This window comes from Dermochelys coriacea, chromosome 4, assembly GCF_009764565.3.
Source record: "Dermochelys coriacea isolate rDerCor1 chromosome 4, rDerCor1.pri.v4, whole genome shotgun sequence".
Lineage (NCBI taxonomy): Eukaryota > Metazoa > Chordata > Testudines > Dermochelyidae > Dermochelys > Dermochelys coriacea.
In genome coordinates, this window is record NC_050071.1 from 73,293,641 (window position 1) to 73,317,013 (window position 23,373).

A 23,373-nucleotide genomic window follows, 5' to 3' on the forward strand; every position below is an offset into this window, starting at 1 on the left:
TGAATTGTGAAAGTATTCAGGAATCTCTCTGAAAACTAGCAGATGATCCAAATCAGAACCCAAATATGCACAACGATGCTCAATCACTAGTCATGAAAATGGACAAGCTGGAAATTGCTTTTCTTTGCAACCTCTGGAACACAGTTCTGCAGAGATTTCAAGCAACAAGCACTGCACTTCAGGCTGTTGACCTTGACTTGCCTAATGCTGTGAAGTTGGTGGGCTCTTTAAAGGATTTTGTGGCTGGTCTATGAGTTCAGTTTGACAGCTTTGAAACGATCGCTAAACAAATGACACCTCAAGTTTCTCAACAGTATAAACCGGAAAAGCACCATGAACTGAAGCATAAAAACACGATGAGTCTGGGGAGCCGGACTGTAAATTGTCAGGCTGAGAGAAATTTTGCGTGGAGGTTTTCAATGTTGAAATTTGTTGCAGAGTTGCATCGCAGGTATGAAAGATACAAAGGGGTATGCAGCTACTTTGGATTTATGAATAATCTTCATATTACTTTCTGCATCAGAACTACATGATTCAGCTGTTAAACTACATAACAAATATAGTGCTGACTTAAAAAAAAAAAGAGGATTTTGCAGATGAACTGGTTCAATTGGCAGGAGATATACTGGACAATATATTGGACCAGATCATCAGCATACTTCCCATGAGTTCAGTTGATTTATATCATTTTACACCAAGGATCCAGCCCATTCATTTTTTTCTGCATCTAATTTGTATCCTGAAATCTTGGAAGTAGTTGCATTTTTTTTAAAAATCTCATTTTATCACAGTGGCCCATAATCACATTTTAGTTGGCTTTTTATCTCAATCCTGTTAGAATTTTGAGATGATTGAAATTTCATCATAACTCTGCACAATGTTTCTGTCTAACTTGTTCAAGTAAACTTCAGACTTGGTTAAAGTGTAACTTTCTGAAAAAATTTAGTTTCCATATTTATTTCTGAATATCTCCACAATGAATCTGCTGTTTAAAAGCTACCTCTTGCTTGTAAACCTCAAGCCCTGCAAACTCCATTTAGAAACTCAAAATCAAGCTAGGTTCTTTCTGGCAAAGGCACCAACAAGTTTAAAAAAAATCTGCAACTGGAATTTAACAGTTCTGCTGATAAATGAACTGTAACAGACTCTCAGCAGGACCTGCAATAGTAACAGGAGTAAAATGCAGTAACAGTTTATTTTTATTGTAGTATAAGCAGACATGACTTAATATACCTGAAGAGAACAGGTCTGGGAAATAAGAATTTACTGCTTTTTTGTAATTTTTCAGAGTAGAATTGTTTAACTATAACTACCATAAGTGTCCATGAAACCACAAGTGCTTTTGTTAGGCAAGACTGGTAACCTCATATAAATCTATGTCCTTGGTCTTCCTCCTCAATTTACTTCCCATTATTTTTCCACTATCTATAACCTGGAACATATTTTTGACTGTGAACATTCCTTCTCTCATATTTTTGAAGTGTATAATCCAATTTTCATTGTCTCGGTGACATTGCCTATGACCACTTTTGCTTTGATTCAATTTTTCCTGTAAGATTAATCCATCTTCTAGACTTAACAATTGTAATTCCCTCCTGTATAGCCCCTCTAAGGTCCATTTTAAGAAGGAAGGTAGGGCACTACCTTGGGATTCTGGAGATACAGGTTTAATTCTCTGCTGCATCACAGACTTCCTATGTGTCCTTGGGCAAACCACTAAGTCTCTTCCTTAGTTGACCATCTGTAAATTATGAAGATAAATACGTTAAAGATTATAAGGTGCTGAGATATTGTGGAAACAGGTGTGGCAGGGTACTGTTAGCAGCTGTAAATTGGAAGCCAGCACCCTGGTCACGTAGAACACACAGGGCACTGGATGTAATTTAGTGTAGGAGGGACTTAGTCTGGATTTGGAAGCATAGAAGGGATTCTTTGCACCAGTACGGAGAATGATGGTAACTAGCTCACCAGCTTATAGCTCTGAGAAGAAAGCAGGTAGTATAAAAGGCTTGGCTAGGGAACAAGAGAGAGGGCTTCCCCATTACTGCTGCTATGTTGTGTATATACCTGGAGCATAAACAGTAATAAAGACACTTGTTGGAGGTACCCAGTGGACTGTGTGAATTAAGCAGCACACAAAAAAGGTTACCAGCCAGGGTTTCCAAGAGCTGAAGAGGGAGCTGGTTCTCAAGGGGCCATAAAAGGACTCAGCTAGCTCATCAGATAAGTAGCAGCACAGACATATCAAAAAGCATGACCACATCATCCCCAACACCCTGGCAGCAATGCCAACCCCAAGCAGTCAAAACTCCTGACTCAAGCCCTAAAACCATGAGATCAGTTTAAAAATCCATGCTTTTTTTTAAAAAAGCATGGTTATTTTTATTTGCCTTTTGGTTTTCGAGCCTTTAGGGTACACAAGTCATGTTCTCAAGCATTTCTTCATATCAGGGATAGAGTTGAGCTTTAAGAAAAAACAGCAAACAGCATGAGAATTCCAATAAAACCAAGAGTTGGCAAAACTACACTAGCTTCCAGTTTATTTCCAGAGGCTGTTCAAAACATTTTTCGTTGTTAGCACTCCATGTACCAGTCTTAATCTCACAGAGCATCTTTTGATCCACTCTCACTGCATATTGAATATCTGCTGCCTATCTGATTGCTCCACTGTGGAGATGAGAACCTTTTCTTCTGCAGCTCCTCTCATCTAGAACAGCTTTTGTTGTTTGTACCTAAGCTGTTCCTTATCTATGTTTAAACCTCCTCCTTTACATAGTCATATCTTCCTCCATATGTTGTACTTATGACAGCAGGCTTTAATGTATTTGCTATACACTACTGTGGCAGAGCTCATTCACCCTCGATATGCATCCCCTTGCATCAGTGCAGGCTGTTGCTGCTATCTTCAGCTCCAGCACCCCCTGACAGCCCCCTACCTCTGGCCCCAAGCCTTCTGGAGCTCAGACCTCTGGTCAGGTTACTTAAGTTAGGCTATCATAAACAAGTCCAAACCAAACCTCTTGGGCTGCTGAAATGATTTCTTCTATACTTACAATCTCAGGACTTCCCTTGCAGCAGCCTACATTTCCCCCTTTTCTCTATGTATCATCACCTTAGGTTTTTCTCAGCCAGTGTCTCGTCTCGTCTCGTCACGTCTCCTCTGCTCGCTCGCTCGCTCGCTCACCCACCTTCCTTCCCTCCCTCAACTGAGCTCGTTCAGTCTACTTATTATGGCTCCCAGCCAGAGGAGGCAGAGGTAAGCCAATTAGCTACTCACCTCCCCTGATGCAAAGCAGGACTAATTTGGGGCATTTGCTAGCCTTGCAGGTGATGAGGGTTAAACCTGATTACAGTGGTCTTTAACTGTACTGTTTTCTGTTGTCTTGTATTTCTTAATTTGACATGTGCTTTTTATGAAAGGCATTATACAAAATAAAGTGGCATTGTATTTAAGATTGCAAAAGTCTGCTGATAACCATATTAAATGGCTTCTGTGTATAATAATTAGTACAAAATTATAGAGGAGCAGAAATCAACAGAAATATGTTTTATGGTGGAAAGTGCAGTGTTGCTGAACTTCTTTCATGTTGGACCACATATGTTGCAGTATATAAGTGGTAGTGATTTCTGAGTGATATTCCATAGATTATTACTATATAAAGACAGAGAACAAAGCATTTGCTATAGGGAAAGTAGGAGAAAGGTCATGGAGACTAAATTTAGGCTGCTAGGTAAGAAATTAAAGTTCAGGACCTCCATGGTAATGTTCTCTGAAATGCTTCCAGATCCATGCACAGGGCCAGTAAGATAGGCATAGTTTAAATGCATAGATGACATGATGGGGTACAATGGAGGGATTTAGGTTTATGAGGAAATGGGGAACCTTTTGGGGAAGGAATAGCCTATACAGGAGGGATGGGTTCCACCTTTACCAAAATGGAACCATACTGCTGGCATTTAAAATCAGAAGGTTATAGGGTTGTTGGTTTTTTTTTTTAAAAAAATCCTTTAAGGGCTAGGGAAAAGCCAAGAGGTGTGGAGAAGCACAGTTTGCGCAAAGACAACCTCAGAATTTTATTTCTGGGGGAACTCAATATCCTAACATAGATGATAGCAAGAAGTAGGTAAAGTACAGGTTGGAACTAGTGAGGAACAGTCCCACATAAGGGTCCTACTTAAACATAACACACAAAGGCAAGCAATTAAATATTGACCAAATATGCAAGTCCTTATAGACAAATGCTAGAAGTCTAAATACTAAGATGTGTTAATTAGACTGCTTGGCATTAAATGAGGATATTGATATAATAGGCATCACAGAAACTTGGTGGAATGAGGATACATAAAGGGACACTGTAATATCAGGATACAAAATATATAGGAATGGCAGAGTAGGTCGACCTAGTGGGATAGGTGGCACTATATATGAAGGAGAGCATAGAATCAAATATAGTAAAATAAATTAAATGAATCAAATTGTACCATAAAATCTCTATGGGTAGAAATTCCATGCTTGAACAATACAAGTATAGCAGCAGTAACATATTACCAACCACCTGACCAGGCTGGTTACAGTGATTGTGAAATGCTAAGGGAGGTTAGAGAGGCTACAAAACCAGAAGACACAATAATAGTGGGTGATTGAAACTATCCTCATTGCTTGAGTAAATGTCAGCTCAGGGCATGATGCAGAGAGAAAATTTCTAGACACCATCCATGGCTGCTTCTTGGAGCAGTTACTTCTAGGACCCACAACGACCGAGGCAATTCTTGACTTAGCTCTAAGTGGAGTGAAGGATCTGATTCAAGAGATAGAATCATAGAATCATAGAATCATAGAATATCAGGGTTGGAAGGGACCCCAGAAGGTCATCTAGTCCAACCCCCTGCTCAAAGCAGGACCAAGTCCCAGTTAAATCATCCCAGCTAGGGCTTTGTCAAGCCTGACCTTAAAAACCTCTAAGGAAGGAGATTCTACCACCTCCCTAGGTAACGCATTCCAGTGTTTCACCACCCTCTTAGTGAAAAAGTTTTTCCTAATATCCAATCTAAACCTCCCCCATTGCAACTTGAGACCATTACTCCTCGTTCTGTCATCTGCTACCATTGAGAACAGTCTAGAGCCATCCTCTTTGAAACCCCCTTTCAGGTAGTTGAAAGCAGCTATCAAATCCCCCCTCATTCTTCTCTTCTGCAGACTAAACAATCCCAGCTCCCTCAGCCTCTCCTCATAAGTCATGTGCTCTAGACCCCTAATCATTTTCGTTGCCCTTCGTTGTACTCTTTCCAATTTATCCACATCCTTCCTGTAGTGTGGGGCCCAAAACTGGACACAGTACTCCAGATGAGGCCTCACCAGTGTCGAATAGAGGGGAACGATCACGTCCCTCGATCTGCTCGCTATGCCCCTACTTATACAACCCAAAATGCCATTGGCCTTCTTGGCAACAAGGGCACACTGCTGACTCATATCCAGCTTCTCGTCCACTGTCACCCCTAGGTCCTTTTCCGCAGAACTGCTGCCGAGCCATTCGGTCCCTAGTCTGTAGCGGTGCATTGGATTCTTCCATCCTAAGTGCAGGACCCTGCATTTATCCTTATTGAACCTCATTAGATTTCTTTTGGCCCAATCCTCCAATTTGTCTAGGTCCTTCTGTATCCTATCCCTCCCCTCCAGCGTATCTACCACTCCTCCCAGTTTAGTATCATCCGCAAATTTGCTGAGAGTGCAATCCACACCATCCTCCAGATCATTTATGAAGATATTGAACAAAACGGGCCCCAGGACCGACCCCTGGGGCACTCCACTTGACACCGGCTGCCAACTAGACATGGAGCCATTGATCACTACCCGTTGAGCCCGACAATCTAGCCAGCTTTCTACCCACCTTATAGTGCATTCATCCAGCCCATACTTCCTTAACTTGCTGACAAGAATGCTGTGGGAGACCGTGTCAAAAGCTTTGCTAAAGTCAAGAAACAATACATCCACTGCTTTCCCTTCATCCACAGAACCAGTAATCTCATCATAAAAGGCGATTAGATTAGTCAGGCATGACCTTCCCTTGGTGAATCCATGCTGACTGTTCCTGATCACTTTCCTCTCCTCTAAGTGCTTCAGGATTGATAACTATAATTGATCTGCTTGGTAATAGTGACCATAGTATAGTTAAAGGATGTCACATTTTATGGGAGAAAATACAAAAATAAAATAAATCCACCAGCACAATTTAAAAAGGGAAACTTCACAAAAATGAGGATACTAGTTGGAAGGAAATTAAAAACAGTAGTCACAAGAATAAAATTCCTGCAAGCAGGATGGAGACTACTTAAAAACACTATAGTAGATGCTCAGACTAAATGTATACACCAAATCAGAAATACAGGAGGAGGGTCAAAAGAATGCCACCATGGCTAAATAGGCAGTGGGGCCACAACAAAGGTGTTAAAGGAGCACTCAAGGAAGTCACAACCATTGAACAGAAGCTATATTAATTCTTTTGCATAGGTCTTCACTGCAGAGAATAAGGGGAGATACCCACCTGAGAGCTATTTATTTTGGTGTGGGGTACTGTCTGAAATCTGAAGTACTGTCTCAAATTGATGTCAATAGAAGAGGTTTTAGAACAAATTGATAAACTAAACAGCAATAAGTCACCAGGACCAGATGGTATTCACCTAAGAGTTTTGAAGGCACTCAAATATGAAATTGCCTAAATACTAACTGTGGTATGAAAACTCACTGGAATCAGCCTCAGTACCATATGACTGGAGGGTAGCTAATATTACACCATTTTATTTACAAAAAGGGCTCCAGAGAAGATCCTGGCAATTTAGAGACTGGTCAGCCTAACTTCCGCACCAGGCAAATTGGTTGAAACCATAGTAAAGAACAGTCTTAGACAGATTAACATGATATGTTGGGGAAATCATGCCTCGACGATCTATTAGAATTCTTTGAGGGAGTCATCAAGCATATGGAGAAGGGTGATATAGTGTAGTTGGATTTTCAGAGCCTTTGCTGAGGGACCTTGTCAAAGGCTTCTTAAGGAAACTAAGTAGTCATGGGATAAGAGGGAAGTTCTTCTCATTGATCAGTATTTGGTTGACAGAAAGGGAAAAAGTGCTAGAAATAAATAGGTTAACAGCGCCATCCCACAAGAATCTAGGACCCGTGCTGTTCAACATATTCATTAATGATCCAGAAAAGGGGATGAACAGTGAACAGGCAAAGTTTTCAGATGATAGAAAATTACTCAAGATAGTTAAGTCCAAATCTGATGGCGATGAGTTACAGAGGTATCTGACAAAACTTGGTGACTGGGCAACAGAATAACAGATTAAATTCATTATTGATAAGTGCAAAGTAATGCACATTGGAAAAAATAATCCTGAGTAGACATATGCCATAATAGGGTCTAAATTAGCTATTGTCAACCAAGAAAGAAATCTGGGAGTCACTGTGGATAGTTCTTTGAAAACTTCTCCTCAATATGCAGCAGTGATCAAAAAAGGCTAACAGTCTGTTGAGAATTATTAGGAAAGGGATACAAAATCAGAGAGAAAATATCAGAATGCCATTATATAAATTCCTGGTGTGTCAACATCTTGAATATTGTGTTCAGTATTGCCCCATCTCAAAATGATATTTTGGACATGGAAAAGGTTCAGAGAAGAGTAGCAAAGCTAACCAAGGCTACAGAGTGGTTTCATATGAAGAGAAACTAAAAAAAAAAAAAAAAATAGGGCTGCTCATCCTGGAAACAGACAATTAAGGGGAGATGTGATAGAGGTCTCTACAATCATAAATGGTGTGGGAAAAGTGAATAGAGAAGTGCGTTTATCCCTTTCACATAATACAAAAATCAGGGATTACCTGATGAAATTAATAGGAAGCAGGTTTAATACAAACAATATGAATTACTTTTACACAACAACTAACCTGTGGAACACATTGACATGGGATGTTGTGATGGTCAAAAGTATAACTGGGTTCAAAAAGAACTGGATAAATTCATGGCAGATAGGTCCAACAGTGTCTATTAGCCACAATCTCATGCTTGGGGTGACCCTAAACCTCTGAATATCAGAAGCCAGCAGTGGAAGATGAGTGAATCATTCCATAATTGCCCTATTTTGTACATTGTGTGGACCACTTTTGGAGACTGGATAATGGGCAAGATAGGCCATGGTCTGACCCAGTTTGGCAGTTCTTGCATTCTTGTGTTCTAAAGGTTGTCAGTGGCTTTTGTTAAAGGAAATGAGGCATTCTTTAAAATTCTTTACAGACTGATATTTTTAATTAGCATTTCACTCTCATAACAGAATATACCAAAGGTAGTTTAATGTAGCTTCTGGCTTTTGAAGGTAACATTAGCGCAGTGAAAAATGATACCATGGAGAGAGGCTTCCTTAAAACTTCCATGTCTTGGTTCATTCCCCAACACTTAATGGAGGACAATAACAAAGCCTTTCAATTGCATTCTGCTGTTGAAGTGCATGTGAATTTTATTAATCTTAAGCTTCCTGGGAGATTTCTTGTAGCATACTGTCTGAGACAACAAATATGGCACCCTGCATAAAACCAGGTCATGTTTTATGAATATTTAACTTGAGTTAAACTTTTCAGAAAGAAATAATGACCTTGAAAATTCCTTGTATGAGTACAGCATTGTTACACAAAGGCCATTGCTTTTGTCATTAATCAAAATAGACTGTGCCTACAGCTATTGTTGGCTTTTCAAAGTGAATTATTAAACGATATAGGAACATGAGAAGTATTTATTGAAGATCATTTTATCATACTGAAAGGGCAGGAGTCATTTTGTACAGACTACAGATGGAGGGTTTTTTCATTTGCATTTACAGTAGGTCTGTAAATTTGTGCTTTTAGCATGTCATCTCAAAATCTTATGCTGTTCAAGCAATAAGGATTTAATAAACCAGCTGCTAAAATTAGTGTCTTTGTTCACAAAGACATCTTTGGAGTCAATTATCCTGATTCATGCAAAATAACATCCGCTAACACCTCACTGCATATCTTTTTGTTTTTGTATTTCTGCATATTTGCAGAAACATGCAGGAAGGCATTACAAATCCTCAAAGGGCTATCAGTTAGATAAAGAAACAAATATTTAGCAGCCTGTTTATCTTAATTAAATCCTCATTGCTAAAATGGTATATTGATTTGTAGCTAACACACATACTGAGAGTATGGAGTTTGAGACCCCAAAAAGGAGATTTTACATCAAGATGAAAATAAGATAACACTACTTTAAAAAACAAACAAACAAACAAACTTTGATTTCAGAACAAGAGTGAAAAACAAATAGTTCTATAGGAGTGCTGTATTTTCAGTATGGTGAGTACCTTGACTAACTGTTGGTGCTACTAATTGGAGTTATACACATTAATTCTCTCACACCACAGTAACTCTATTGAACCTGATCCAAAACATAAGAACAATATAGTTTACATAATAAATAGCTATAGATGGGAAAGGTATCTTGTGACTTGCATCTTCAAGGAGTAATTCCTTAATGAGAGTAGTGTCTCCTAACATGTTCATGTTAAAGAAGATTAGCTTCCAATCAAGGTTTGATTAAAAAACAATGACACATTTAATATATGGTCTGAGGACATTTTTAGGGTCATATTCTCCTTTGATAGTAGGGATTTTTGAATAGGGCCCAATGCAACTGCATTGTTGGTCATTTATTATGATCAGGGCAGCCAGAGATAAGTTACTTAGTGGGCTCCAATATAGTTCTGCTCTATAAAGGAATAGTGTGCATCCTTCACTATTGTGTGATGGAGATTGAGGCATACAGCAAACCACACCATGTCATTGCAATGATATACCAACTGGCAAAGTAGCAGCAATCCCCTTAGCATTCACTAGGGTCCTGATCCAAAGCCCTTTGAAGTCAACAGGAGTTCCCTCATTGACTTTAAATGGCATTGGAACCTGTACTCTCCTGCTGCTGAACTAGAGGCAAAGGGGCTTTCAATGCCATTTTCCTTCTCCATCTCACTTTCACAGCGCAAGGAAGGAATGGCCTTGTTTATCTAAGGAGAATACATGATGTCTCTTGTATATACGGATATTATATGTACTATAGCATCCTTGCTTTGGTAGATACAACTTGGGGTTACCCTGCTTGTCAATAGCTGTTGAACTCCAGCCTTTGGAAGTATCTGTCAAAATTAATTCTCAAGTATAAGAAATACCGGTTTAGACACAGTTCAGAAGAGGACCCAGCACACTGTTAAATGAGGCATAGGTATGAGAACAGTAAGGCTTTTATAAGTATGTAATTGTAAGGAAAAACAAACAGTCCACTATGAAGGGAACAGTATTGTCCTTGAATACTATACAGTACTTCATTAATTCTTAGGGTGCATATTTTGTGTATTTCAAATTAGATTCTACAGTACGTGGAAAAACTAGCAACTTTTTGACAGTAAGGTAAAAAGTGAGTGGTTTCTTTTCCAGAGTGAGTATTTTGTGATGAATAATTTATACAACATATTGCATCTCTTTCTGTTTGCAAAATATCTGAGAGAACACACTAAATTTCTGAAATATATTCATTATTGTGTTCTCTTGCTCTGTAAACAATAATATGAAGAAGCTGAATCAGTGCAACTGGGTTCCAAATAACTGTTTACACTAATTATATGAAAACATACAAGGCCTATCTACATACTGCTTCTCTAACTCATTTCTGGAGGCTTTCCAACACCGAGAACACAGTGAGTGGTTCCCGAGGGCTCTCAAAATATGTAAAGAGATACCATGCTAAACACTACATATTATGTAGATTTTTTTCTGTGCATTTAATTTACTATATTGCTTGCTATTTAAAATTAAAACTATGGTATTCAAGATATGTTGTTTAGGTGAAATCAGTCCCATAAGTCAGATAGTATTGTTTCTGTTCAATGTCTGCATGAATGCAATTCTTCTGATCAGATTTCTGGTGCTAATGCTCCATGAAGTGCATTTAAAATGTACTTTTTGCAAGGATTTGATTGTGGAAACTTAAAATTTGCTTATTCGAGCATTCATGCTAGTAACATCTGTTCCATAGCTATTCATAGAATGTTAAAATAAAAAAAGTATGTGGGCGTGACCAAAATGAATTCATTTAAAAAGTCAAATGCATTTTTGCTGATTTTTTTTTTATGCAGTATTCACCCCGCTCCATTTTAATTCACTGAAGTTCACAGCTCATCATGGACATCACCTACTTATACACCAACACCCCTCACAATGACTGCATAGCTGCCTGCCTCAAATATTTACAAGACAATAGACGATCCTCAGATATCCACCCCAAAAACATCGCCAAACTGGCCCATTTCATCCTCACTCATAACAATTTTACATTTAACAACAAACAATTTGTCCAAACCATGAGAACAGTCCTGGGTACTAGAATGGATCCCTAATATAACAAGCTTTTTGTGAGACACCTTGAAGAAGAATTTCTGGACAAATGCACCATGAAACTAATGATATACCCAAGTACATGAATATTTTCATCCTCTGGACAGACTGCTTAAACTTCCTCACAATTTCAGCAACCACCAACCGTCCATTAAACTGTCTCTGAAACACTCCCACACTAGCATCAACTTCCTGGACACCGTGATCACCTTCAACAGTGGAACCCTACAAACAATTTTATACAAGAAACCCATGGATCACCACACCTACCTTCAAAGATCCAGTAACTACCCCAAACACAGCAAGACATCTATTCTCTTCTGCTAGGTGCAGAGGTGCTGGAACAATTTTTATAGTGGGGGTGCTGAGAGCCATTGAACCAAACTGTAAACCCTGTATATAATGGAAACCACTTCAAGTCAGAGATGCTGCAACACCCCCCATACCTGTAGTTTCAGTACCTATGGCTAGGTAGGCACTAGATATCACAGAGTATGCTCAAAGGAGAAAGTCTGGAATAAACACCTTAATACACTTAAAACCATCTTCGCCAAACAAGAACACTCCACAATCGAAGTAGAACAAATAATGGAATGGGCCACCCAAATGCCCTGAGAGAACCTGCTTCAGTACTGAAATAAACACCTTCCGACCGCACACCCTAGCTGTCACCTACCACCCCACGCTGGAACCCATACTGGGTATCATCAAACAACTATAGCCCATACTCAATGGGGAACCAATCCTGAAAAAAAAATCTTTCCTGAACCTCCTCTTCTAGCCTTCAAACAACCCCTCTCTTCCCTCCCGCCCCCCCACCCCCGTCTCTCCCAGCTCATCATCAGAAGCAAGTGGTCCACAGACCAACACACACTGATGCAAAGTGGCATCGGATCCTACTGGAAAAGCAGATGCAAAACATGGAGCCATATCTCCACTGCTACAATGTTCAACACCCATTCCCACACAACACACCTTTTCAAGATCCATGAGTCCTACACATACCTATCACATGTGGTGTACCTCATCCAGTGCACTAAATGCCCCAATAACAACTATGTGGTTGAAACCAGACAATGACTACACTCTTGAATGAAGGCACACAGAAAAATGATAAAGACTAAAAAAAACACCCTATCGTGTGACTGAACACTTTTTTTTCAAAAAGTGATCACTCTGTCTGACCTATCAATTCTAATCCTCAAAGGAAACCTGCTCAACACTTTCAAAAGATGAACCTGGGAACTTAAATTCATAACTTTGCTAGACACTAAAAATCATGGACTAAATAGAGACACGGGGGTGTATGGTTTATTACAACTATCTGTAACCCATTAGCCACCCTCCCCCAACAACTTCTTCACCTTCTTTTTCTCCCTATGACTGGAGGTGTGTTAACGGGTCACTTAACCTTGAGTGGTCCCTTAAATACTGTGCTAAACAATCTGTTCCACTTTATATTTAGCAGTAACAGTCTGTGTTAGTTTCCAAGACCTGAAGCAGAGCTCTCTGTGGCTCAAAATCTTCTCTCTCACCAGCAGAAGTTGGTCCAATAGAAGATATGACCTCACCCACCTTGTGTCTCTCTAATCTCCCTCCATGTAGTTTTTGGCTAGCTTGTGAAGTTTCCAGTTTCCTGTCTCAATGTGAAGATTAAACTCATTTCTTTTAAACACAGCTTGTACTGTATTTCAAGGAAATGAGATTGTGTTCAAGCAAATTGAAATCTTAATCCCCATTCTTTTCAAAATAATTTATACACAGTGCCATAGATGGATAGATATTTAGATTTGATATAATTTGTAGAATTATTTTAACTGGAAACCAAATTAAGTCTTGGCAGATACAGTGTTAAACCCACTTAAGGACAAACTCACACAAACTTAACCTTTACAGGGTAACCATGACTTAAATGTTACTACAACTATGCTCATCTTTTAATTCTCAGACACGGAAGTCAGGGACATCACTTAATCAAATCTAGAGTACTGAAATTAGACAATGCAGTCCCTGCAAAAAAGTTGTTAATCATTCAAAATATGTTTTAGTTTAAAATAAATAACTAAAAGCTCAGCTGTTATCAATATTTTAAGCTTTAATATGGTATGCTGTCTCTGAATCCTGACTTGTAATGAGGACACAAGTAAATGGAGTGGGAGGAAAACGAGAAGTTTGGATTCAAAGCCAGAGAGTTGGGTTCTAAATCAACTGTAAACATTCAAGAAAAAGACTTGAGTGTCCTTGTGGAAAGCTCAAGATAAAACTTTTAACAAGACATCACATCACATAAAAATATGCAAAATGGTGTCAAAAATGGGACAGAATAGTGAATATTTTATACCATTACATAAATAAATGGTGCACCCAAATTAAATTCTGTTCACCATATTTTTTTAAAAAAGTGACTAAAATAATTAGAGAAAGAGACAGACTGTGTTTGAGAAGAGACCAAAAAGAATAGGGATCTTTAGTTTAGAAAACAGATGAATAAAGGGGAACATGATAGAGATATACAAAAAATGAATGGTACAAATCTGGTGCTTATGTCTTGAGGTAGCCTAGATATTTTGACTTTGATAGGCAGTTAAAGAACAAGCCTCTACTATAGCCACATAACAGGAAAAAATAGGGTGAAAAAAGCCTCAATTTTGACAAAATATTTCTGGGTGGATCTATTAGTGAATTTTACTCTTGTTTTGATGTAAGAGTTATCTGATCTTGTTTTGTGAGTACATATGTGAAATGCAAGCCTTCACAATTTCTTAAGTACTGGCTGGTCAGTGACTTAGCATGGATTTTAATGGTTTACTTCAGGCCTGTCTTCAATGCCTGGGAAGCTATTAGAGTAATACATGAAACATTCAGTTTGCAAATACCTGGAGGATGAAGGGTTAATTTCTAGTGCCAGCATGGATTTACTAAGAACATGTCATGTCAAACCAGCTTGATTTCCTTCTTTGACAGGATAACAGGTCTAGTGGGTAGGGAGAATCTGGTGAACATAATATACCTGGTTTCAGAGTAGGAGCCGTGTTAGTCTGTATACGCAAAAAGAAAAGGAGGACTTGTGGCACCTTAGAGACTAACAAATTTATTTGAGCATAAGCTTTCGTGAGCTACAGCTCACTTCATAGGATGTATTCAGTGGAAAATACGGTGGGGAGATTTATATACACAGAGAATATGAAACAATGGGTGTGACCATACACACTGTAAAGAGAGTGATCAGGTAAGGTGAGCTATTACCAGCAAGAGAGCTGGCGGAGGGGGGACCTTTTGTATTGATAATCAAGGTAGGCCATTTCTAGCAATTGACAAGAACATCTGAGGAACAGTGTGTGTGTGTGTGTGGGGGGGGGGGAAATAAACTATTTCCCTATGTTTATCCTCCGCCACTCAGCTGTTCCTCAGACATTCTTGTCAACTGCTGGAAATGGTGTGGTGCGGTCACTGTGAGTAAGGGAAAATGTAAACACAGTGGGAAAGACCGAGAACAATTATTTATTACTTTGCTTAATCACAACTTAATTTCTTTATACATTTGACGAGTGCTGGCAATGTGTTTGAATGTGTGAATGGTTTTTTTAAAAAAAGCTTCAAATAAAAGGTCAGACATTGTAAAATGTCTTAAAGGTTACATTTTACATGAAATTTAACTCAAACTAGACAACAAATTTAGCTGAAAATCCTCAGAAATCCTTACCCCCCACCCCTCTCCCAGATTATGTGCTGTGAATTTGGAGATAATACACTGCATCCCTCATACAAAACAGAAAGCTTGGATCCATTAAGTGAAAAATTGAGACCAACCATAATAAATATGTAGAGGCACTATTGCACCTTCTTAATAAATGGCTAAATCCTCAGCTGGTGTAAATTGCCATAATCAATCAAACTGTGGCAGTTTACACCAGTTAAGGAACTGGTCCATGATGTTTAGTAACAAGAAAAGGGCAAGAAGACGCATAGATAAAACTGATTCTGAGCTTATCTAGATGAAGTATCAGAGGGGTAGCCACATTAGTCTGGATCTGTAAAAGTGGCAAAGAGTCCTGTGGCACCTTACAGACTAACAGACGTATTGGAGCTTATGCATCCGATGAAGTGGCTATTCATCCACGAAAGCTTATGCTCCAATACATCTGTTAGTCTGTAAAGTGCCACAGGACTCTTTGCTGCTTGTCTAGATGAAGAAAAACAACACTTCTTATTTCTGTTTTCTGATAAGGTTTTGAATCATAAAAGTTGAGGAGACAAAACTGGCTTTAGAAATAACTGCCACATGGTGGCTATTAGTAAGTATAAAAACACCTGGTTTAGAAAGCTGCTCTCAGCAGGAAGTTTCATTATATTTTATGTAAAATATGCACTTGTTTTAGATAAGTACATATATCAGTATTAATGGACATTTAAAACCCTGACTATAGCTCTAGTTTCATAGAGATCCTGCAAGCCAGAAGAGAAGGAATATAGGCCAACAGTAATACTTTCAAAGCAAAGTAATACAGCTGATTGAAAATACAATATAGCACTCCCAGAAGATGAAGGTGAAAACTTCCCCATACATCATCTTAATGGCAACATTTTCTACAAAGCGACATGAACCACTCCTTTCATATTTCATGAGTTCTATTTGCCTGGCTTCAGAATGCCAAATGTGCAGTGAACAGCACTTCAATATTCATGGGTTTCTGAGGTGTTTTTGACAGTTGTCAACTAGAGAAATGGCTTTATCAGGAAGGAATCTGACTTGATTTCTGCCACTCACACACCCACATATCCAAACATGTTTACATTAGCAATCTCTTTGAAACATGTACTATCTCCACATGTCTTTTATTAAAATATTTTAATATGTAACTGAAATATTTGTCCATCACACATGGCTGCTCTCCTCTTTTTAGCTCTAAATGTCCTAATATTTAAATTAAATAGTAATACCATGCTCTTTATGATAGAAGATGGACTTTCATATTACACACAGAAAATCCACCTGGGAGCTAATATTCTTCATGTTCTAAAGAATAAAAAGAAAACATAATGTGAATATCATAATAAATACTAATATTTACCTGAAATATGTGCACTGCTTCTTTCTAAATTGTGAATTCACAACAATCCTTCAACTATCATCGGACAATAGATCCAGTTCAACAGATAGTATGTATGTGTGTCCTTTTGAGCTGTGAAAAGCTATGGAGCCTGACTGTTCATCTAGGCAGCCCAACATAGCAAGTGTGTAAATTTCATTCTGTGATTGCCAGAGAAAGGGTACTTTCAACTCGTAGTGTCATCCATTCAGTCATCCTCACATTTGTGGAGCTCAGAAACCTCAAGAACCTAATGTAGTTTCTAAGGGCCAAAAAATTCCAGCCAACAGCTTAATAAGAAGAAGCTTATTAAAGGTAGTAATGATTTTTGTTATTCCATGTGGGAAAATGTTCATTCAGCTAGACACTGGTAAGTTGTGAGTCCTTTCAGCTCTAGTTAGCTTATGTGAATGAGACTAAGTGGTAAAGAAAATCTTTCTCAACAACTTTAAAATTTCAGGTTTCAGAGTAGCAGCTGTGTTAGTCTGTATTCGCAAAAAGAAAAGGAGGACTTGTGGCACCTTAGAGACTAACAAATTTATTTGAGCATAAGCTTTCGTGAGCTACAGCTCACTTCATCAGATGCATTCAGCGGAAAATACAGTGGGGAGATTTATATACATAGAGAACATGAAACAATGGGTGTTACCATACACACTGTAACGACAGTAATCACTTAAGGTGAGCTATTACCAGCAGTACAGCGTGGGGGGGGCGCGAGGGGAGGGAAACCTTTTGTAGTGATAATCAAGGTGGGCCATTTTCAGCAGTTGACAAAAACATCTGAGGAACAGTGGAGGGGGTGGGGGAATAAACATGGGGAAATAGTTTTATTTTGTGTAATGACCCATCCCCTCCCAGTCTCTATTCAAGCTTAAGTTAATTGTATCCAGTTTGCAAATTAATTCCAATTCAGCAATCTCTCGTTGGAGTCTGTTTTTGAAGTTTTTTTTTTTAAGAATTGCAACTTTTAGGTCTGTAATCAAGTGACCAAAGAGATTGAAGTGTTCTCCAACTGGTTTTTGAATGTTATAATTCTTGACATCTGATTTGTGTCCATTTATTCTTTTACGTAGAGACTGTCCAGTTTGACCAATATACATCGCAGAGGGGCATTGCTGGCACATGATGGCATATATCACATTGGTGGAAGCGCAGGTGAACGAGCCTCTGATAGTGTGGCTGATGTGATTAGGCCCTATGATGGTGTCCCCTGAATAGATATGTGGGCAGAGTTAGCAACGGGCTTTGTTGCAAGGATAGGTTCCTGGGTTAGTAGTTCTGTACATTCAAAAACCAGTTGGAGAACACTTCAATCTCTTTGGTCACTCGATTACAGACCTAAAAGTGGCAATTCTTCAACAAAAAAACTTCAAAAACAAACTCCAACGAGAGACTGCTGAATTGGAATTAATTTGCAAACTGAATACAATTAACTTAGGCTCGAATAGAGACTGGGAGTGGATGGGTCATTACACAAAGTAAAACTATTTCCCCATGTTTATTTCCTCCCCCACCCCCACCTCCCCACCGTTCCTCAGATGTTCTTGTCAACTGCTGGAAATAGCCCACCTTGATTATCACTACAAAAGGTTTCCACCACCCCCGGGTCTCCTGCTGGTAATAGTTCACCTTAAGTGATCACTTTCATTAGTCTATGTATATAAATCTCCCCACTGTATTTTCCACTGAATGCATCCAATGAAGTGAGCTGTAGCTCACGAAAGCTTATGCTCAAATAAATTTGTTAGTCTCTAAGGTGCCACAAGTACTCCCTTTTTTAAAATTTCAGTCATAATATGCAAATAGTCATAACCTGCAACTTCAGCAATGAAGAATTCAATACCTATTTTTCCACAGGTATGGTACTACAACATATGGGTTCCGTATTCATTCTGCAGTCAAACTCTGGAGCTGCCTTGGGGGAAGTAGAGGAGCTCATGTGAAAGAACAGCCCATTGTAGATCTTGAGCTTCTCTCTATCCTGCACTCAGGGCTGCAGAGTTTATTGCAGCCTTAGAGTTTCCATGACTTTTAGAACTTGCACAACAACAGAAGACTGGGACCAGGAGTGTACACTCTAAACTAGGGAAGGGGAAAGGAAACGATTTGTATCTTTAGGTGTTTTGGGAGGATCCATTGGGTAGTTGAGGATGACTTGGAGGTCCATCCATATTGGGAAAGTGGAGTTCCCCCAAATGGGTGAAAACTTCCCTGGCTGACAACTCCAATCAGCCCTTCCACCCTTTCCATTTCCCCAGGTGCCACACTTTCCAGCATTGAAAATTTGTGATTTAATGTTATAAAGCTTTAACTTTTTGAATTTGTCTATTGTCATTAAATAATTTTCTGCCCCTCCTCCTTTTGCCCAACTCCCCATAATATCCCAAATTGAAAATTTTCATTGATAAAAAAGCTTAAAAGCCATAATTTTGTGCGACTGTGAAACTTTAACTCAATAATATCAAATTTTATTCTTACACATGTTTATCTATAGAAATTACATAAAAAATAAAAATTGAATTCTGCTGAGCCCATGTATATACAGTGAATTTTGTGCTAATGATCAGTCATTTGCCCCAATAATCAGAAATTAAGTGCCTGTGTGAGTCCCTCCATGTCAATGATGCTGAACCTCCTGTTACTGCAGTCAGAATAATAACAGTAACTTACGTGTCATTAGGCACTGTATAAATAATAATACTGTTGTCTTGTTTTACTCTTGTATAATTTTGCCTCTTTTAAAATTTGTTGGAATGGCAGATTTGTTTTTCGAATAAGAACTTTTGCAACTGTGCAGAGTTGTTATGTGTCTTACGCAATCAGCACATTTTTCAAAAATGTCAGTTTAGTATTCCGAAGCTAATCAGGTGCTTTTATCATTTGGATGAGGAATGGATGATTAGAGAATATAATATTCTCTTGTGACATGCCATTATGCAAAGAGAACCATACTGGAGAAATTCTATGACATGGCAGTATTTCTCACCCTGATTTGCACAAGACTGAAGTCAAATTTATTGTAAGCCTGCATCTCTGGTAGATCTGGCTCCCACTTAAGTTATGTCAGTAAAAGCTACCTTCCACTATGTCAGTCATTAAATTCTTTATAATTTTCACTGATTAAACTTCAGATTATTTCACCTTTGCCCTACACCTACAAGTCAAAGATTAAGAGAGCCTGGTGGTTTTTGCTGAGGAAAGTGGTAGCCAAATATCAAAATCTGTATTTAAGCCATGAGCTTGATCTCATAAAAATGTATGCATATATTGAACTTTATTCACATGAGTAATCCCCTGGATATTAATGTAAGAAGTCAGTGAGATTACTTGTGTTAATACTATTCAGTATATGCATATGTTTAGCAGAATCTGGCTGGATGTCAGCAAATTACAAATCAATTCTCAAAATAAGAAGTGGAAGAATTTTAGTGGGGAATGTTGGCTTTATATACAGCCTATACCATGACAGATTCCATACAGAGCATACCGGATTGATTGCAGGTATACGACATAGCACCCACACTAACTTGAGAGGAAGGAAGGCTGCCATATTTAACATCTGATGTCAAACACAGCCATCTGTAATGCTGATACTCCCTACAGAAGGAATGAAAGTCCACTGATATGATTGACTTTCACTCCACTTCAGTTCACTATAAGTATATTCCAGTTTATATAGAATTAGTATTGCTGATCATAGTGAGGGGCTCTTGGTACAGAGATAATCTGCAACAGTTAGTTCTTATTTTAAAACAAAACCAAAAATCTCAAAATGTACACATATGCACACGTGCTTCCAGAGCTATTTCTCAGGAAAGTAAATTCCTTGGATTAATATAAACTTTCAAGAGTAAATTATGTCCTTTCAGGTCTCAAGATCTCTCAGTAGAACATTCATTTTAAACCTGCTGAAAGCTGAGGAAATAGGATCTATTAAACACAATACTTAGCATTTTAAGTCTTTTTTGATGATGCATTATACCAAAAGTAGGCAGTTTTAGTTTTTCATTTACAGCCAGCTAAAATAAGATCAGGAGATTGTGTGCTAATAGTCTGGCCACTCTGATGTTATCTTAAATTGCTGAGCTTTTCATCTTAACCTACTTGCACCAAGTCTATTGGAAAGGGGTTAATAAAACACACATCAGACAAAATAAAAAGTGGGAGGAGGTTACCAGATCAGACAGGTGCATTTAATCCACAAGACCTTTTTAGGTTATTTAAAAAAAAACCCACAAGGTAATTTGTTTAAATTTAGTGAACTTGCATATTAGTAATCAATAATAAGTCATTAATCATGCTGGTAGATAGATGAGGTACTTAATTTACTGTGGGATAAGTCAGCCAGTAGAGCTTACTCTTTGCCAGGGCCAGTTTTTGACCTTTCTCCATCCTAACCCCCATGAAGTCTTATTACTGAGGAGATTCGTCAATATTGAATGGACATGAGAACACAAATTGGGAGAAGAGGCAACTGCATTGTGTATTGTAGCTCTTCATATTTCATGGAGACAGAAGGTACATTTGCCAGAAAACATTTCAAATGTTAGAAGCCCTGGAGGTAGTAGAAACAAAAGGGCATTCTTGGCAAATGGTTGAAATGCAAACTTGAACCTATCACCTTCCAGCCTGAACTTTTGTGAGTTTGAGCTTGGGAGACATATCAGCGTTACTCAAGTCATCATGTTCGCGACATGTGAGAGCTGCTCTGAACACAAAATTGGAAGATTCTGAGTTCTAAATTTTTTTCTGATTTACCACTTTGACCCAGTATAAGTCACTTAAATTTTCTGACTCCATCTCTGTCTTAGAAATACACACTTACCTAACTCGCAAAGTTGTTGTGAGGATCATTATTTGCAAAGCACCTTGAATATAGTGTTATTCAAGTGCTCATTAGCATCTTGTATGATTTATTATATCCTTGTGTGACACATGTACTTATATTTATTATATGTGTATTTCGCCCACAAACCATTTCTTTTGTTGTCATCCCAAAGCATCTTTGTAGACATGCGGAGCAGGACAGTAACCATGCATTCCTATATATGGCTTGTTCCTCCATTAAGCCCTGCCTGGTCATATCTTTGTGTATGATGTCTCACCATTTAGTCAGTGCCCAGCCTCTGGGTTAGACTGACCTTGGTTTTGTGTTTATATTATTTTCTTTTGCATCTTATCATCTGTTTCTTTTTGTCTTCTGCAATGTCCCCACTATTATAATTGTTTTGATTATAACCAATCTGTACCCTGATTTCACAACCTACTTTCCTTCTGACTTTTTCATTTGTCTTAAAATTCATTCCACTTTACAGCTGTCATCTCTACTTTCTGATGTCAATTTCTTTTAAGTGCAGCTGCTTCAGACCAGAGAGTAATACTGCTAGTACACTTGTTTGATAAATTTTCAGTTTGGCACCAAACTTAATGCTTTTATCAGTCCAGAATTTCATCAATTTCTGCACAGCACTTGTGGCTAAGGCACATCTCCATTTAAAAGTATTTAGAGAAACTAAATTGATTTGGTATCAATACACTCCTTCAACTGATGGAACCCAGATAATTTTCTCATAGTACCATATAGCAAATTTGACCATTCCTTTACTGTATCAATTGTAATAATACACAGTTTATGTATACTAAAAATGTTAAGGGAAAGCAAGTTTTGGTATCTTTTCATAAAGATGTGAATACTATCCCTGGCTGCCCTAAACTATCTTAATACAAAATGTTTACAAGCAAATGGGAGGCACAAAAATGAGGAATAAATTCAACACTCTCCAGTAAATTGTGAGTGAGTGAAAGAAAGTTAACAGCTCTAGACCAAATAACTGCACCCACCCTCATAGCCCTACCCCACAATTAATTATTTTAAACAAAATCAAATTCTGCAGTCTACTGTCATCACATGCCACACCCTCTTTCTTGTCCAAACATCACAGTTGGTCTGTTGCTAAATGTTCTGGACTGTCTCTTTTTAAAAACAATGATTGTAACTTCATTTTGTATAGCATCTTTCATACAAGCTGTGTCCTAAAACACTAGACAGTTTAATAAAAATGTTACCAAATTAAGCCCTGATTCTGCATAGGGTTACACTTGTGCTTAACTTTATACATGTAAGTAGTGCCCTTGAAGTCAACAAGAATACTCCTAGTGTCAATTTAAGAGGGTGTCTCTAACCATTTGCAGGACTGAGGCCTGGACAGTGGAGGAAAAGAGATGTAAAGAAGAAATTTGGGATAAAAAAGAAAAATGTCTGGTTCATGAAAGTTTTACTTAGACATTTAATCATACAGGCGTGGTACTGTATTTATTTCAATGGTTTAATTGGGAGGGCCAACACATTTGCCTCATAAAAATCACTAAGGAAATGTTAGTTACTAAGGCCATGTCTACACTTCCCAGCTTACAGCAGCACAGCTGTACCAACAAAGCTGTGCTGCTGTAAGAGAATTTCTGTAGCTGCATTATGCCAACAGGAAAGAGCTCTCTGGTTGACATAAAGCGGTGGTAGCTATGTCAGCAGGAGAGTGTCTCCCGCCAACATAGCGCTGTGCACATGAGAGCCTAAGCCGGCAAAATTTATATTGTTCAGGGTGTTTTTTCACACCCATGAGCAACAAAAGTTTTGCAGACGTAGGAGCTAGTGTGGACATGACCTAAGATGAACACTGTAGGTGATGCTTATATTTTGATCTTTTAGACTTGGGCTACTCTCTGGCCATTTCCAAAGTTACAGAACCTACTATTTTAGAACATGTGGATGCATGTTGTTGTTTTGGGAGGAGCTGAACAAAACAGTGATGGAGGTAACAGCTGCTTATA

General features: G+C 38.4%; 1 protein-coding gene across 5 annotated transcripts in view; it reads left to right on the forward strand.

The window, feature by feature from the left end:
* GALNTL6 (polypeptide N-acetylgalactosaminyltransferase like 6) overlaps positions 1-23,373 on the forward strand; it is a 934,158-nt gene that overhangs the window by 201,745 nt on the left and 709,040 nt on the right. The window lies entirely within an intron of this gene.